Consider the following 17,513-nt stretch of genomic DNA (forward strand, 5'->3'; position numbering starts at 1 on the left):
AGGTAGTGCTGTCACCTCAAAGCAAGAAGGTCGCTGGTTTGAGCCTTGACTGGGTCAGTTGGCATTTCTGTGTGGAGTTTGCATGTTCTCCCTGCATTCGCGTGGGTTTCCTCCGGGTGCTCTGGTTTCCCTCACAGTCTAAAGACATGCAGTACAGATAAATTGGGTAGGCTAAATTGTCCGTAGTGTATGAGTGTGTGTGGATGAGATAGGTTGTGGCTGGAATGGGATCCGCTGCATCAAAACCTGCTGGATAAGTTGGTGGTTCATTCCGCTGTGGCGACCCCAAATTAATAAAGGGACTAAGCTGAAAAGAAAACGAATAAATGAATGAATTTCAATTGCAGACAGTTGTGCAGTATATGCATTGCCAGTTCTACACTCTCAGAAATATAAGCACAAACCTGTCACTGAGGTGCTATCTTTTCAAAAAGCAGGTTTGTACCTTACAGATGCACATTGGTACCTTAAAGGTTTTGGTACTGTTTTGCACCTTTGGGTTACAATTTTGTATTTATAGGGTGCACATTTGTACTTTTTTTGTATTGATATGATATCAGCAGCTAGCTCTCTGCAACTCTCACATGGCCGCCCACTGAAGCTAAGCAGGGCTGTGGCTGGTCAGTACCTGGATGGGAGACCACATTGCTGCTAGAAGTGGTGTTAGTGAGGCCAGCAGGTGGTGCTCAACCTGCAGTCTGTGTGGGTCTTACCGCCCCAGTATAGTGAAGGGGACTCTATACTACTCAGTGAGCACAGTGTTTCGGATAAGATGTTAAACTAAGGCCTCTGTGGTCGTTAAAAATCCCAGGACGTCCTTCGAACATGGGTAGGGGTTGAACCCTGTCATCCTGACCAAATCTGCCCACTGGCCTCTGTCCATTGTGGCCTCCCAACCATCTTCATATCATAATTGGCTTCAACACTCTGTCTCCTCTCCACCAATCAGCTGGTGTGCAGTCTGGCGCATTATGGCTGCCATTGTATCATTCAGGTGAATGTTGCACATTGGTGGTGGACAAAGGGGATTCCCCCAAATGTGTAAAGTGCTTTGAGTGTCCAGAAAAGCGCTATATAAGAATAATGAATTATTATTTTTTTATTAGTATTATTATTGTTGTTGTTATTATTATATGTACCTTTTAAATTACACATGATGACCTGTTAGGTACAAAAGTGTACCTTTTGAAAAGGCACCACTCCAGTGACAGGTTTGTAACATTATTTCAGAGTGTCACAAATGTAAGTCACAAAATTCACAGTTTACTCGATTAGTATTTTGACAAACTTACTTCAAATTTACTTCAAAATTAAATATTTTTAACTATATTTTTACATTGACTCATGATGTTAAATCTCTACCCTAACAAAAAGCATCTTTGCGCTGTCTGCATTATGAATAAAATGTGAGCTTGCCTGACATGAGTTATCATCGACTGCAGAGCAACAGCGGAAAAAAAACATTTTTCAGAAACAACATCCTGCAGCCGCCTATTTACCTCTGTCATTACCCCAGCTGAAACACCCATGTGTTTTCCATTGTGAGGATCTCAGATTAAAAGACGTGTTCGCTTCGGATATTGATGTCAGGATGAGTCGTTATTTAGTGGTCAATTTCCCTTGAGGGCTTTTTATTATTTGTGCCCCGTCAGCGGTCGGGTCAAAAAAAATGAGTAATGTCTTTGATGGCATCGATCGTGTTGGAGAATGGGCAAGAATCATACACAATAAGAGCCTTTCGTCTTCAGATTCATCTTTCACGTTCAGCTAATCCCTGTTAGAGACCTGACCCCGCTACTCACTCACTATTGATCACTGTTGAATTTCCTTGGGGGGTTAAAAGAGAAGGATTTGGCACTGACTGATGCCGTTTAACCGATTTCAATTCTTTTTCTACAGTCGGCGAACTGGAAAAAATCCTGTTTTTGTCTTCTCCGATGCAGTTTTTGGAGCTGCTCAAACTCCTGGAGGTTATATCTACTCATCATGCCATTGGATAGGAACGGATCTGAAGTCTGCAGAGCTTTGTGAGGTCAACTCCTTAGTTTACACCTTTTGCAAGGTGTATGAATGCACACACACATTGTTTCCTCTAATGATGTCCCCAGGCGCATGTGTGTGAATGTACAGTGTTTTTTGCTCATATGCAGTGATGGGGGATCACAGTAGTACATGTTGATATGGCTCAGGATTCCGGCCCTTCCTCTGTGTGCCTGAGGTTTTCATAAAATTGTGCACACTTGGTGTCAAATCTCATGTCCTCTGTCATCGAGGCTTGAATGATCGGTCTGTGCATATATATGTGTCTGACCTTTCAGTCTATTATAAGCCCAGAGTAACTCATCCCTCAAAAGGAACAATATGTGCTGCTGCTTGCGGTTTTAGCAATTGATACAGTTAATGTTTTCATTCTCAGTGTTTGAAAATATAAACTGGAGCATGTTTGTGTAAATGAATACTTTTTCAGGTTTTTTTTTTAGAATACATTTGGTCTATATATATATATATATATATATATATATATATATATATATATATATATATATATATATATATATATAAATATATATATATATATATATATATATATATATATATATATATATATATATATATATATATATATATACACACATTTTTTTCACATTTTGTTAATATAATCCAATATATTTGGTTAATAATTTTTTAACTATATGTAAACATTAAAGCACTGGTGTCAAACTCCGTTCCTGGAGGGCCACAATTCTGCATAGTTTAGTTCCAACCTTAATTAAACACATCTGATCAAACTAATTAAGTCCTTCGGGCTTGTTTGAAACCTACAGGTAAGTGTGTTGGAGCAGGGTTTGAACTAAACTGTGAAGGGCTGCAGCCCTCCAGGAACTGAGTTTGACACCCCTTAATTAAAGAATTAGTTCACCCAAAAATTTCAATTCTGTTAATTACTTACCATGTCGATTCTCCTGTGACCTTTATTCATCTCCAGAACACAAATGAACTCATCCTCCATAGACAGCAATGGTCCTGGCTCTAAATTCAGGTTCCAAAAACACGATCCCTTTAAAAGCTAAACCTAGACACTGACAAAGGCTTATAGCTGAATGTGTGTATTTTTTCCTTTTTTGCTGCTGTATTCTTTAGTAATTTATTGAGAGATCATCTTCTAAAGGAACTTTGGTCAAAGCACCAAACTAAACCTTTAAAGGACACCTATTTTACCCTTTATACAAGATGTAAGACAAGCTTTGGGTGTCTCCAGAATGTGTCTGTAAAGTTTCAGCTCAAAATACCCATCAGACTATTTATTATAGCCTCCAAAATCTGCCTATTTTATGTGTTTTAGTACAGTTTAGCTGTTTTTGTTGCCTGTGGCTTTAAATGCAAATAAGCCGCTTCTTCCCGCCCACCGTTCCTAAGTGCTTGTCTGCTTATCATGTGTTACAGCAGATAAACAGCAGTCAGTGATAAAGACAGACATGGATGAAGATGAAATAAAACTCATTAGTCAGAAATGGCAAGTTGATTTGATGCATTTGTGGTACAGTTTATATTCATTTATACATATACATATACATGCATACATACACACACACACACACACACACACACACACACACACACACACACATACATTATTTATGCTATTATTTATTATTATTATCATGAATATTAATCTAAAACCTTTAACGTCAACGGAAACTTTTAATTTCTAAAAAAAGTGAAGTTCTTTAGATGAATAAAATGTTCTTTACACTAATGTTTTTTACACTGTTTCTATGGGTGTGTGTGTGTGTGTATATATATATATATATATATATATATATATATATATATATATATATATATATATATATATATATATATATATATATATATATATAAACACAGTGTAAAAAACATTTATTAGTGTGAAGAACATTTTATTCATCTAAAGAACTTCACTTTTTTTAGAAATTAAAAGTTTCCGTTGACCTTAAAGGTTTTTTTATGGAACTATTGATGTAAATATTGTGCTTTTATTTTGTTATTGTTTTTAAGAGTGTACAGCATGTGACTGTGAAAACAAATACCTATTTGGATGTGCCGGATTGAATCAATCAATAGCTTTAAATTGTATGATGATTTTAAATTATTGGTGTAATTCCCAAGGTGAGTGTGGTTTTGCCAAGTACGATGCGATCCTGGATCAACAGCTATGTTGATCCTGGAACATAATTTTTGTTCGAAAATGTAATCCATACCTATTCCTTACCCTTAATCCCAACCATAACTGTAAATTATTCTTAAATTCAGAGGGGAATATTAGTTGGATAACAATCATAGAAGAAAATAACCCTAACCATAAGCCTAAATTTAACATAAACTGAAAACGTATCCCTTAATTCTGTTTGGCTGATTGGAATGTTGCTCGAGGATCAAAATGGATGTTAATCCAGGACCATGTTCTACTTTGTAAAATCACACGAACCAATTCCCACACTGCACGTCAGTTGCGTTTTGCATTGTGATCATCTGATTTGAATAGCTTTAGAATAAAAGGTAGCAACATGTTTTTATGAACTTATTTTACAACTTGAAAACAGTAAAGATGAGCTATTGCACTGTAAAGAACGTTGGGTTCCACATAATCCTTTCAACTCGTATCAATGCAAATTGATTAAGTTAACTTACAATTTTAAGTTGATTAAACACAAAACAATTTAAAACAAAAACTCATGAGACACTTGGCTTTCAAGTCATATTTTTTTCTAGGACAATGCATCAATGTTTTGCTTTGTATATGGAAAAACAAATATTAAACACAAAACAATTTTTTTTTCTCCTGACTTCATAATGTATAACTGTATATTTTTAAACATGTAACCACCATTTACCACACTAAAGCTCAAAGAGCCTGCTTTCCAATGATACCCTGTTTGTGTTTGTAGCTTACTGGAGTCAGGAACTGTTACTATTTACATTTAAGTAGGTGTAAATCCCCCAAATTAAGTGCTGGCTAACAGGTTGTCCCTAAAAAAACCCCTTAAAAACCCAGTTATTTAAACTCATTTTAAATAAGTAGTTTCAACAAGCAGCAAAAATATATGTTAAGTGTGGATTAGCAAAAGTAGTGTCAGTAATTAATAGGGCTTGGGGAAAAATCACTCTGTATGTTTTTTTTAAATGATAATAAAACATGAGTTATGGAATATTGTGAACGAGTGCTATAATGCTGATCCATTTAATATATACCTTTTCTTTGTGCAGATTTTCCATGTCACGTTGATGTACATAAATTACAATTTGCATTATATTGCAAATCATTTGTGTTACAACATCCTTGTGTAAGTTTGTGCCCCTTTTTTTCCTCAATTTGCTCTGGTTGTGTGTCTAAATCCAAAACATTCCTCCACAGCTCTGATAAACTCCTCAAGCCGCTCACATTGAATTACCGATTCCCTCAGCCTTAAAATGAATTAAATTTACGGGATTATTTTCTTGTTCCTCACACATCCCTCAAAAATGAATAACCTACAAGTGATCGATGACAAAAAAAATCTAAATCAATAACAGAATATCGTCTTTTAAATTGCTCAGCATCCCTTTCATAATTCTTTTTTGATGTATTTTTGGGGGAAGGAGTCGCCGCTGCGTTTACATCAAACCACATTAGCATCGGTCGGTATCCAGGAGTAACAGGATTAGCATCCGCTGTTGTCTGTGGGCTAATTCCCCTATCACAGCGGCTCAGTGTGTTGTTGACAGCAGCTGGTTTGTAGAGGTACCAGGAATTAAATGTCTTTGCTGTTGTGCGTTAGACATTTGGGCTTTTGTAATTCTCATACATAGAGAAACAAAATCTTCGAATTTGATAGAGACTGTAAACCATTAATGATTTAATGCTGATTAGAAAGACTGGAGCAAGGCCATGTTTTTGCATAAGGCGCTGTGTGAGTTGGAAGTGTTGGAAGCGTCTTTGCTGGTTGGGTGTTTGTTTACATGAGGGAACATCTGACATTTCTGACTCTGCGTAGGAGTTCACATAAGGCTTTCGAAGAAACTGGTAATTTCTTAAAACTTCCTACTCGCCTTCCTATTTCCTGCCATTGCCCTTTTTCAGAGCAAATGACATGTCTGAGGTAGAACGGCAGAATGAATAGGAAACAAGTAATGATTTTGTGAATGTCTGTTTGTGTGGAACTGACAGAGAAAATGCATTGCAACAGAAAGTGCAGGATGTAAATGTTGTTTTGAAATTTCACCCAACATATGTGAAAAATATGATTTTCACATCATTTTCCCATCACATTCATTCATTTATTCATTCATTTTCCTTTGGCTTAGTCCCTTGATTAACATGGGCCGCCACAGCTGAATGAACCGCCAACTGTTCCAGCAAATGCTTTATGCAGCCGAAGCCCTTCCAGTTGCAACCCAGCTCTGGAAAACTCCCATACACACTTATTCCCATGCACAATCATAAACTCCGGTCAATTTAGTTCCGGAGCACCCGTAATAAACCCATTTTTCATGCAAACTCCACACAGAAACGCCAACTGGTCCAGCCAGGACTTGAACCAGCGACCTTCTTAGGCGACAGTGCTAGACACTTTAACATTTTTGTTATCTCCACACTCACTGGCCACTTTATTAGGTACACCTGTCTACTGCTCGTAATGCAAATTTCTAAATAGGCCAATCACATTGCAGCAACTCAATGCATTTAGGCATGTAATTGTGTAGACATGGTCAAGATGATCTGCTGCAGTACTGGGATTTTCACACACAACCATCTCTAGGGTTTACAGAGAATATCCGGTGAGCGGCAGTTCTGTGGGCGCAAATGCCTTGTTGATGCCAGAGGTCAGAGGAGAATGCCAGACTGATTTGAGCTGATGTCATGAAATGCAACAGTAATTCAAATAACTACTCGTTACAACTGAGGTGTGCAAAAGAGCATCTCTGAACACACAATACTGTATGTTGAACCTTGAGGCGGATGGGCTACAGCAGCAGAAGACCACACCGGGTGCCACTCCTGTCAGCCAAGAACAGAAAACTGAGGCTACAGTTCGCACAGGCTCATCAAAATTGGACAATAGAAGATGGAAGAAACGTTTCCTGGGCTCTTAAGTCTCGATTTCTGCTGCGACATTCGGATGGTAGGATCAAAATTTGGCATTAACAACATCAAAGCATGAATCAATCCTGCCTTGTATCAATGGTTCAGGCTGCCGGTGGTGTTGTAATGGTTTGGGGGATATCTATATTCTTGGCACACTTTGGGACCATTAGTACCAATTGAGCATCGTGTTAATGCCACAGCCAACCTCAGTATTTTTGCTGACCATGCGCATCCCTTTATAACCACAGTGTACCTTCTGATGGCTACTTCCAGCAGAATAACACACCATGTCATAAAGAGTGAATTGTCTCAGAAAGGTTTCTTGAACGTGAAAATGAGTTCACTGTACTCAAATGGCCTCCACAGTCACCGAAAAGAGCACATTTGGGATGTGATGAAACGAGAGATTCGTATAATGCATGTGCAGTCGACAAATCTGCAGTAACTGCATGATGCTATCTTGTCAATATGAATCAAAATCTTAGAGGAATATTTCCAGTACCTTGTTAAATCTATGCCACAAAGGATTAAGGCAGTTCTAAAGGCAAAAAGGGGTCCAACCCATAGCTAGTAAGGTGTACCTAATAAAGTGGCCGGTGAGTGTATATGTGTGTGTATGTATGTGTATATATATATATATATATATATATATATATATATATATATATATATATACACACACACACACACACACACACACACACACACACACACACACACACACACATACATTATTTATGCTATTATTTATTAATATTATTATGAATATTATTATTTTGTTTATTTTTCTTTTCTTTATTATTTTAGTTTGTCTTTCTTTTGTGGGGACATTCCATAGGTTTTGTTTTAATTTTTTTTCTTGTTTTTTCCCCATCTTTTTCAATATTCCCTCATTTTCTCAAGGAATCTTCCTGCAATTAAACCAAAATATGTAAGGCATATCCAGCACTCAGTCATTGTCAAACACATACATCTCTTTATTTCTCACCCCACACTTAATGAGCACTCTGTGTTCTTCGAGCTGGCTGGTAATAATTAACATTTCCTCTTTTGCACACACATATGGTTGGTCTCTGATTAGCGAGCTCATAAATATGTATATGTGCACTGAGAGAAGAGGTTGAAATTGGGTCATAATGGCATGATATTCCGTTCGGGTATTACCGGCAAAGCACTTTCTGACACGTTAAACCATCTTAATACCATGAACCTTCCTGACCAAAGAACAGTGTGTTCTTGAAGGCTCATGGAAAACTCCCCACAATCCTTCAGACTTAAATATGGTGTCTAGAATCTTAATGGCACTGGACACAAGCTCTTAGGTATTTATGAAATGCAACGTCCTGACTGTCTCATTCCTCTTCATCAGGCTTGGGATTTACTTTGCAATGACTGGAAGTTCCAGTGCACCAACATCAGCCCCTTTTTGTTAACGTGCCATAGAGCTGCAGGAGAATGACTAATCATTAAATTAATTTGAGTGAGTAATGGCCTTGATTATATAATCGTAGTTTTAAAAAAATATTGTCAAACCCAACAATTTTATTAAGAAATAACCCATTGGTTGATTTTTAAAAAAAATATTTACTCCATTTTAAGTTGAATCTACCCTGCATTTTTAAATTCTTTTATTTATTCAGCTGATGAATTGGCATTTATTCGGTTTACTTAGTTGTTTCCTTGCACAGTTATACACAAATATTTAGATTTACCTTTTTATGCTAATCCATTTTTTTGCAGGTTTGCATTGTGAGTCAATCTAATCATTTCAGAACATGCTTTCTGTCCGAGATTAGCATTCTCACAGTGTCTGCTCTGACAGAATGCCTCTTATTTAGGCAGTTTCTACACTTTGATGGTTATAATGACGCCATTTGTAAAAGTGCACTAAGCAAAGTAGTGCATTTCATTGTCTGCAAGAAAAAATGGAATGCTTGTCTAAGACTTAATCTAAGTTGTATTCAGAATGATTATTGCAGAGTAAGGTTTAAATAAAAACAATTTTTAAAATAACCCCTTTGCACCCTGGTTCCATTACAATGGACATCACATGTCAGCCGTGTTTTTCATGATTGCTAAGCATTTTATCTAGTTTAAAGTCTTCAGACCATGAGAGTTGACGATTGTCATTCAATCAAATAGCAATAAGGCACGGCTTGTTGTAATTTGAAAACAAGAACCAACACACTGAAAAGCAGCTTGTCATCACTTGATATCTTTGCAAATATTTCATAGAATGCATGTAAAAAAGAGGGACTGCACTTACTAATTAAAGTTTCAAATCTTTTTTATTTTTAATATTGCAAGCTTTAGATAAGTATTTCTTTTCATGCATGTCTGTCCATTAGGGTGTACAATGGGTTCAAGATCTTTTACTGAAAGTAAATCTCCAGTAATGCTGATACAAAAAATTTGTACGTTTTATTTTGATGGTTTGTTTGTTGAGTTTAAGTCACATTGTAACCAATTCTCATTAGATTATAAGTAAACTGTTGGGTTGGGGTTGGGGTTAGTCTAAGTTGCCATGTACTTGCAAAGTTTCTTATGGTCAGTTGAATGTGTTGAAGGAGCATATCAACAGATATTAAGCAGACCAAATACTAATTCTCAAATGAACCATCAAAATAAAGTGTTACCAAAAAATATCAATGTACTAATTCATTTCTGAAGCAATTTCATTTCATTTCCAGAGTATACAGATCTTAATGTTCTTGAACATATAGCAGATAAAAATATCTCAGATGTGCACAATATGTGGAGGGATGAGGAAGATGAAGATAAAGTTTGTTACAAACAATGTGCAATCTATACAACAAATACCTCAAAATTTAAGTAAAAATGTTAAAATTTTACAAAATAAAATTCAAGATTATACCAATAATCATGCATGTTTTTTGTGTTTTATATTGGTATAATGTTCGGGAAATACAACTGTTCTGACCTGATTTTCATTGAAATGGACAAAAAATATATATACTTAAAGGGTGTTAGTTTTTTATTATTATTATTTGGTCTCATTTATAGGAGTCTTAAGAACTGTGAAAACAAAATTTTACGTTTTCCAGAAACTTGGAACAATATTCTGGTCTGAAGGGGCTAAAATAAAAATGTAAAATAATTTTGTCTTGTCAGAATTTATGTATTGCAGCCATCTGATGATTTAAAGTACTACTTTTTCCTCATTTGTAAGTCGCTTTGAAGAAAAGCATCTGCTAAATGAGCAAATATAATTGTAGATCAAATCCCTTAAGACTTTGCATTGTTTTGTTGCAGAATTGTAAAAATGTCTGTACAAGCTCCCCATACCATACTTCACAATCAGTAAAAAAATAACTTCCCAAGTTGATTCTGCTTTACTGCATCTTCTGTTTATAAATAAAAAATCACAGATTGAAGCAAGACCTCTGCTTGGTCTTGTAAAGAAAGCAACCGGCTTGAACTTCAAAATGGTTGAGTGTTGCTCTGCTTCCAAACACAATGTTTGTTTTGCTTTTCCACATACAAAGAGCAATCATCTCTGAGCCCAAATATTATTTTGACAGCTCTCTCTTTTTTTTCCATTTCGCAGCATTGGCTTGTTCTTTTGTTATCAAAGGTCATTTTCAAAGGCTTTCTTCAGGAGAACTGTTCAACAGAGATTGCCCCTGCAAATATACTCAACATCAGGTGAAGTTCAAAAAACCTCTTATTGTTTTTGTTTATCTCATGCATTCAAATTTTAAGATACCAATTCACCCTAAAACCAGCACATCCAGAGCCAGGGTGCTCAAGAGAGTCTGGAGCTTGAATTTCCTGTCACATTAAGACACTTGCTTGAATGCAAACTCTCTTTTGAACTGACACTGTTTTTGTACTGAGATTGCAGGTTCCAGGATAGTAATAAAGGTGCATATCCTTCCTCACCATTGTAAACAAACTGTGCTCCAGACAGACTGTTGTGAGTGCACAAGGTAAGGTGCAGTAAATTAATAATGCTGCAAATAATCTTCAGTTTTGGTCACTCTTTATTTTAAGATTTAATTCTCACTGTTAATAAATCATTAACTATTGCCTTAATATAATCATAATTTGCAGCTTATTAGTTATTAATAAAACTAGTTTGGTTTAGGAATTTAGTTATTCTTTAATAGGCAACAGACAATTTTCGAATATGCATGTAATAAGCCACTTGCTCATAGGGATAATTGGTATTTAAACTAAATTGTTACCAGTTCCTTGCACAGTCCAATCGTTTTGCTTCATAGGACCTCAAGATTCTGAAGCCACATATATTCATTTATTTTTGCCAGAATTTTTTTTTGGACTCTCAAATTGCTAGTGGTTGTTGATTTGCCTTTTAATTTCAAGGTGAACTATCACTTTAAATATTATGTTTCAACAAAAGCAATCATTTGACTTATGAAAGGATCCGTAAAAGTATGTTGGTATGTTATGTTGTGTGCTAAAGCATGTTGACCTCCATTGTATTAAATCGACCCAACTGGATGCTCATTAAATTGTGTTTGTGTTCCACAGTGGAGAGAGAGAGCCACACAGATTTGCAGTGACACAAGGGTGAGTAATTGTAATGTTTTGAGTGAACTGTCCCTGTAAAAAAAACCCAGCCTCAGTCGACCAGAGATTGTGCTCTGAGATTTATTTTGTTTGAAGGTGATAATAACTGAGGAAAAATGACTTAGAAAAAGGAAACAGCCCTCCTGTCAGAAAAAAAAAATCTGACCCTCAAACCTTACCTCTTACTATGGCATGTGTCACCATTTTGGTCGTCTGTGAAATCTCTCTCTCTCTCTCTCTCTCTCTCTCTCTCTCTCTCTCTCTTTTATGTTGAGCTATTTCAGATCTTTTGTGTGAAACCAGAGTGCTGTGGACAATAAATAGTCTTTATAAAGCTGTAACCTTACGATCTAAAAGCTTTCACAGACTGTTCTGATCTTTAACACTTACTTTACCTTTAAAACTGAAGTTAAAATGCAGGTTGTAGGCTTTTCATAATGTTTCTTGGTCAAAAAACTAAAACAAAACAGTTTTCAGACAAGCTTACGCGGGTAGATAGGTATGTTTTTCCATAATCTCTTTTTCATTGGAAATAATGTTTTGACAGACGCTTTAGAGAAGATATAACTCATACCCACAGTTTCCTGCCTAAGGATTGAGTTCCATTTGACTACTGACAAATAGCCTGTAGTGTGTTTGTGAGTCGGGGGTGACAGAATTCACCTCATTGAACTGAAGCAACATGTGGCTGAACCCAGAAGGAATTCCGAGAGGGAATCATCTGTGGAGTGGAGATAGACTGCATCCTCACAGCTGCTTTCATCAGCTTGTGGCCAAATAACACTAAAAACAAAACACTTTAGCTGTGCGGAATATGGTGCGCAATGACCATTATCATCTGAATGGCAATTCTAACTTTGCTCTGCCTATTTTTAAGCTAAAGACTTTGGCTGGATTTTTAGATCCTGTTTATGCCTTATTTTAAAGGGCTCCCATTTTACCCTTTTTATGAGATGTAAGATAAGTCCTTGGTGCCTCAAGAATGTGTCTGGAAGTTTTAGCTCAAAATACCCATCAGCTAATTATTTATACAATGCAGAATTTGTAAATTTTTGGCTCAGATCAATAGTAGCTGTTTTTGTAGCCTGTGCCTTTAAATGCAAATAAGCTGGTCCCCCCTGCCCACCATTCCCATGTGTGTGTGTCTGCTTTTCATGTGTTACCTCAGATAACCAACAGTCAGTGACAGAGACAGACATGAATGAAACAGAAATTCAGCTCTATTGTCAAAAACACTAAGTTTATTTCATGTATTTATGTTTTTTCCCAAGCCTTTCTGAAACGATGAGTCTCACACAACTGACTAAGTTTGCAGTACACACTTTTAACTTTGCGCTACTTTTACTTTCGTTTATTGTTGCTGCTCATATATAGTTGTACTGACACAATGCGGCAGGCGTCTCAAACTCAAATTGGTGGAAGGACATTTCACTGACTAACAATTCATAAGAGGGACGTTTTAACATTCAAGTACAAGAAAGAAGTGGAATCCTGACAGATGAACCTGACATCACGTGACATTTATATTTCAAGCATTACCTGTCACCAGCAAATCAGCACGTTTATCATGTCACACATCAGCTGCTGAAACACATCTGGGGTTGTTTGTATGGCCGAGCGTTAGACACACACTCAGTCATTTTTCCACAGAATATGTGCAGTCAAAACTCTACCTTTTTGCTTCTTGTTGTACATATTGAAGGGGTAGTTTAAATTGCTATGAAAATACTACAAATAAAAGGCATAATAAATATTATTCTATCCCAACCAATTGTATTGTCCCAATAGCGTAAGAACAGCAGAAAGCAGTTTGTATAACTTGAGTAACTTTATTAGCAATTGACCTTCTAAATGTCTTTCTTTTTTGTAAAAACTAACAACAAAGAGGGGTAAATAAGTACATATTTAGATTTACTTTAACAATTTCAATTCTACTAACATTTACTAATATACATAGATTTTATGCAAATCTTAATAGGCATGAGCGAAAGATCTATTAAATGAGACATCAGCTGCGGACCGGAGGAAGGATGAGGGTGGGCCGTAAATGGCCTGCAGTCCGGCAGTTTGAGGAATACATAGTGATTTTACTGTCTTTAATTTATTACAAACATGCACTGGTTTAAAATGTTTTAAACTTGTAAAACTCATTCTTGATGTGCAGCTGATCACAGAGAGTTGGAACATCTTTTAATCCCAGTTTCTTTGCAAACCCGTTCCGTCGACGTTTATACACGTGACTATGGAGACAAGTTAATTCGGTGGGTGGGGAAAACCACACTCCTAAGTCACATTGCCAACACAGGCTCATTGTGAAAACGTTCCCCTGTATACATTTCCGGAGAGCATGAATTGTGTAGTCAGAGCTACGTATGGCTGCATTTCGTCTTTAAAATTAATGCTACGGAGCAGTATGAAATCGCTAATGGCTTTTGTTTCTTTCGCGCTACCAGCTGATCGCTTACCTCCATTAAGGCAGGGGGTAATTGGGTCAATCGGTGCTTTTGAAAATACTTTGTTGGATTTAGGGAAGAGAGTGGTGGGGGATCAGTCGGTTGGTTGGTCAGTCAGTCACAGTCGACAGCGGCCTCTGGTGGATTTAAGTGAGAAGAGCAGGTGTAAATGGGACTTGCTAGAGAAATTAGGGTACATACTAAAGATCTGCGCGGGACTAAATTTTGAATCCCGCCCGCACCCGCCAGGTTTTAGCCCGAACCCGACCGCTCCCGCTTATATTAAGAAGTTGTTGTCCCGCTGCCCGACCCGCCCTCTTTTCTACCTGCCGCACCCGATCCCGCTAAAGAGCGGGGGAGAACAAAACCGAAAAACATCCAGCTATACAGTCCAGACAGCCAAGCTGTCTGTATAAACACACACACACAGCACCAAGCACACACACACAGACAAAGCTCTCTCTCTCTCATACGCGCGCGCACTAACACACACATAAGCACCAAGCAGACACACAGGCAAAGCTCTCTCTCTCTCTCTCTCTCTCTCTCATACGCGCGCGCGCACTAACACACACATAAGCACCAAGCAGACACACAGGCAAAGCTCTCTCTCTCTCATTCGCGCGCGCACTAGCATACACACACACACAAACACCAAACACACACACAGTCAAAGCTCTCTCTCTCTCATTCGCATAACAATATCCGCGATATTGCTAGACAGCCCGCTCCCGTCCCAAATTAAACCCATTACCGACCGCTCCCGCGATTTATTCGGAAATTTATTCCCGCGTCGCAGAAATCTGGTCAGGTCTCGCAGCGCCCGCGGGACAGCCGCGGGAATGCAAACCTCTAGTACATATCAATAATGAGGGTGGGTTGCAACTTGAGCTAGGCCTCAAAATCACTGCGATTCGGATCTTATTTTTAACAACATGAAATATTAAAAAAGAGACTTCTTGTGTTTATATTACCCCAAAACGACAGTGGACACACTATACCTAAACATAGTTCTGCCCAAACAGCTTAATTTTACATCATAGGTGCCCTTTAAGATGCATTTTTATCAATCTACAACAAGTGGATTATACAGTAATAAAGGGGCTGTAAAAGGCTTCCATCGGCTTTTAGTGATAGTCAAAAACTCATTAGGCCTAATTGATTTAATTATGTGTACGCCCATGTGGTCAAGTGCATTCACAAAAGATCTCCTGCTCTCTGCCTTCTGACTGCTTATGTGATTGTAATGGATGTGTTGTGAGAGAGCGCATCAAAACAAGGCACTCATGCTTTGCTTAGCTGTAGCAAAACACGCAGATAATCCAAATCCAGAGTTGATATCTGTACAAGTTTCTTTTGCTATTTCCTGCTCACTTCTAAAGCATGTAACATGGATTTGTTCATTCAATAGTGCTTGTGCGTTTCACTGAGCGCTCCTGTGAAATTGATGTAGAGAGTGACGAAATAAGTTGGAAGGGTTTCAACTAAATCCATGCTCAAGTTTTCCCAAGTGATGCGTTTGAACAGTGGTTATGCCAGTCACTGACAGATCAAATTACTGAAAACGTAAATACTGCAAATGTAAATACCCAGGGAAAACAGAGCCTATAAGACAGCAACAGATAAGGTCAACGTATAATGAAATTTGCTCTGTTTTATAAATGACTATTATTGATCTGATTGAAAATCAATTAATCTATACATATTTAATTTGAGTTTTTTCCTCAATCAATTACTCTGCCTAAAAGGCCCTTCACAATCAGCAACAAATTTAGAGTGCTTCATCCTGTCATCTCACAGTTTAGTCAACACCCTACAGCATGCAAAGATATATTGTGCTCAAATTTTACTTTGAAATCTCTGGTATATTTGACAGAATTATAACAAACCTGAATTTAATATTAAATATTGAAGTTGAAAAACCTAAATTCTATAATCCTGTTTAACAATCTAAAATTATTTTTTAAATTTATTATTTGGTCTTAATTGCTTTTGGCTTTTTATTGATAATAAGATTAAATTCAATTCACCTTTATTTCTATAGCGCTTTTAGAATGTATATTGTGCCAAAGCAGCTTCACATAGAAGATCATAGTAAATTGAAACAGTGTAAGTCCCGTTTTCAGTGTTAAAGTTCAGTTCAGTTTAGCTCAGTTCAGTGTGGTTTAATAATCACTACTGAGAGTCCAAACACTGAAGAGCAAATTAATCGATGCGCAGCTCTACAGATCCCGAACTATGCAAGCCAGTTTCCACAGCAGCGAGGAAAAAACTTCACCAATTGGCGAAAGTGAAAAATTAAAAAACCTCAAAAGAAATTCTCCTATGGCCAAACGTCTTGTGCAGAGCTGCAGTCTGTTTCAACAGCCTATGACCAGGATTGCTCATACATTCAGGCATAATGGATGAAGCATAGGCACAGCATTAGAGACCTGTTGATTTCTGGCAATCGCTAATTTAGTATGATATAATCTAGTGACTAAATCAAACTTTCTTTATGTATGTGCAAGCATGGGGCGGCCTAATATTACTTAAAGGAAATTAGTTATATCCTCTATCTAAGAACCAGAACTGGCGAGGATGTGTACGTGAGTATATGTAACTGGCCAGCATATTGGCGCTAAACGACTTCGGGTAAACGACGAACCATTAACTGAAAATAAGGATTTATTAGGGTAATCGATCTAAATTAGACCAAATCACAACCTACTGTATAAGGTAGTCAGCTTGAATTGGATGAGTCTAAATTTAAACTATGATAAATTGGAGTCAGATTATATTCGGAGTTGGAAACAAAATGAATTTTAACACACAAAATTTTTTTTTTTCACATGTGCTTAAAAGGCTTCCATACATTTAACCCTCACCTATACTGTTAGTTCTGTCATTGGACTAATAGGTGAACTCTTACAACAGCAGCAATAAAAAATCTGCAGAATATAAAGCAGAGACACCAAATATATACATTCCAGTGTATAAACACTAAAGAAAGAAGGATATCTGACAATTCAGTAGTTATACTTTTTAAACAAAAATTGCACTAGTTTATATTGCACAGTTCAATACTGCAGGAAGAAAAGACCTTCTATCTCCTTCTCTTGGATGTATGTCATATAAGAGACTTTATATTGTGACACAAAATGAGATCAGATCAGAATGAACACAAAGTAGCCTCAGACTTGCCGCTTCAACAATCCCGCTGGCTATATAACTAAAAACAGGCACCTCACGCTGAATCCCATGACCCAAGGTCGAAGATAAAGACTATGCGGCTTGTATTTCTTTAGGAAGTGATGGATGAAATGATGTTTCGGGCTGCATTCTGGGTTTGTGAACAGATATGGCGAGGATGACCTGCTTGGGATATCTAGACAAATACTACAAGAGTTTTCAGCTTGAGA

The 17,513-nt window shown here is 37.2% G+C and overlaps 1 protein-coding gene across 5 annotated transcripts in view; it reads left to right on the forward strand.

Moving 5' to 3' along the window:
* The window catches only part of cpne5a (copine Va), a 198,250-nt gene that overhangs the window by 11,163 nt on the left and 169,574 nt on the right, over window positions 1-17,513 (forward strand). For 2 of the 5 annotated variants that reach the window (XM_087263724.1, XM_087263723.1), the window contains exons 3-6: window positions 1,900-2,027; window positions 10,674-10,771; window positions 10,971-11,055; window positions 11,621-11,659. The gene's annotated coding sequence lies outside the window, so the exon portion shown is untranslated. Of the gene's footprint in view, window positions 1-1,899; window positions 2,063-3,444; window positions 3,515-10,673; window positions 10,772-10,970; window positions 11,056-11,620; window positions 11,660-17,513 lie in introns of all 5 variants that reach the window. The other 3 variants (XM_087263725.1, XM_087263726.1, XM_087263727.1) reach the window with 3 other exon arrangements.

The sequence above is a fragment of the Danio rerio genome, chromosome 8, assembly GCF_052040795.2.
Source record: "Danio rerio strain M-AB ecotype USA chromosome 8, GRCz13ab, whole genome shotgun sequence".
Taxonomy (NCBI): Eukaryota; Metazoa; Chordata; class Actinopteri; order Cypriniformes; family Danionidae; genus Danio; species Danio rerio.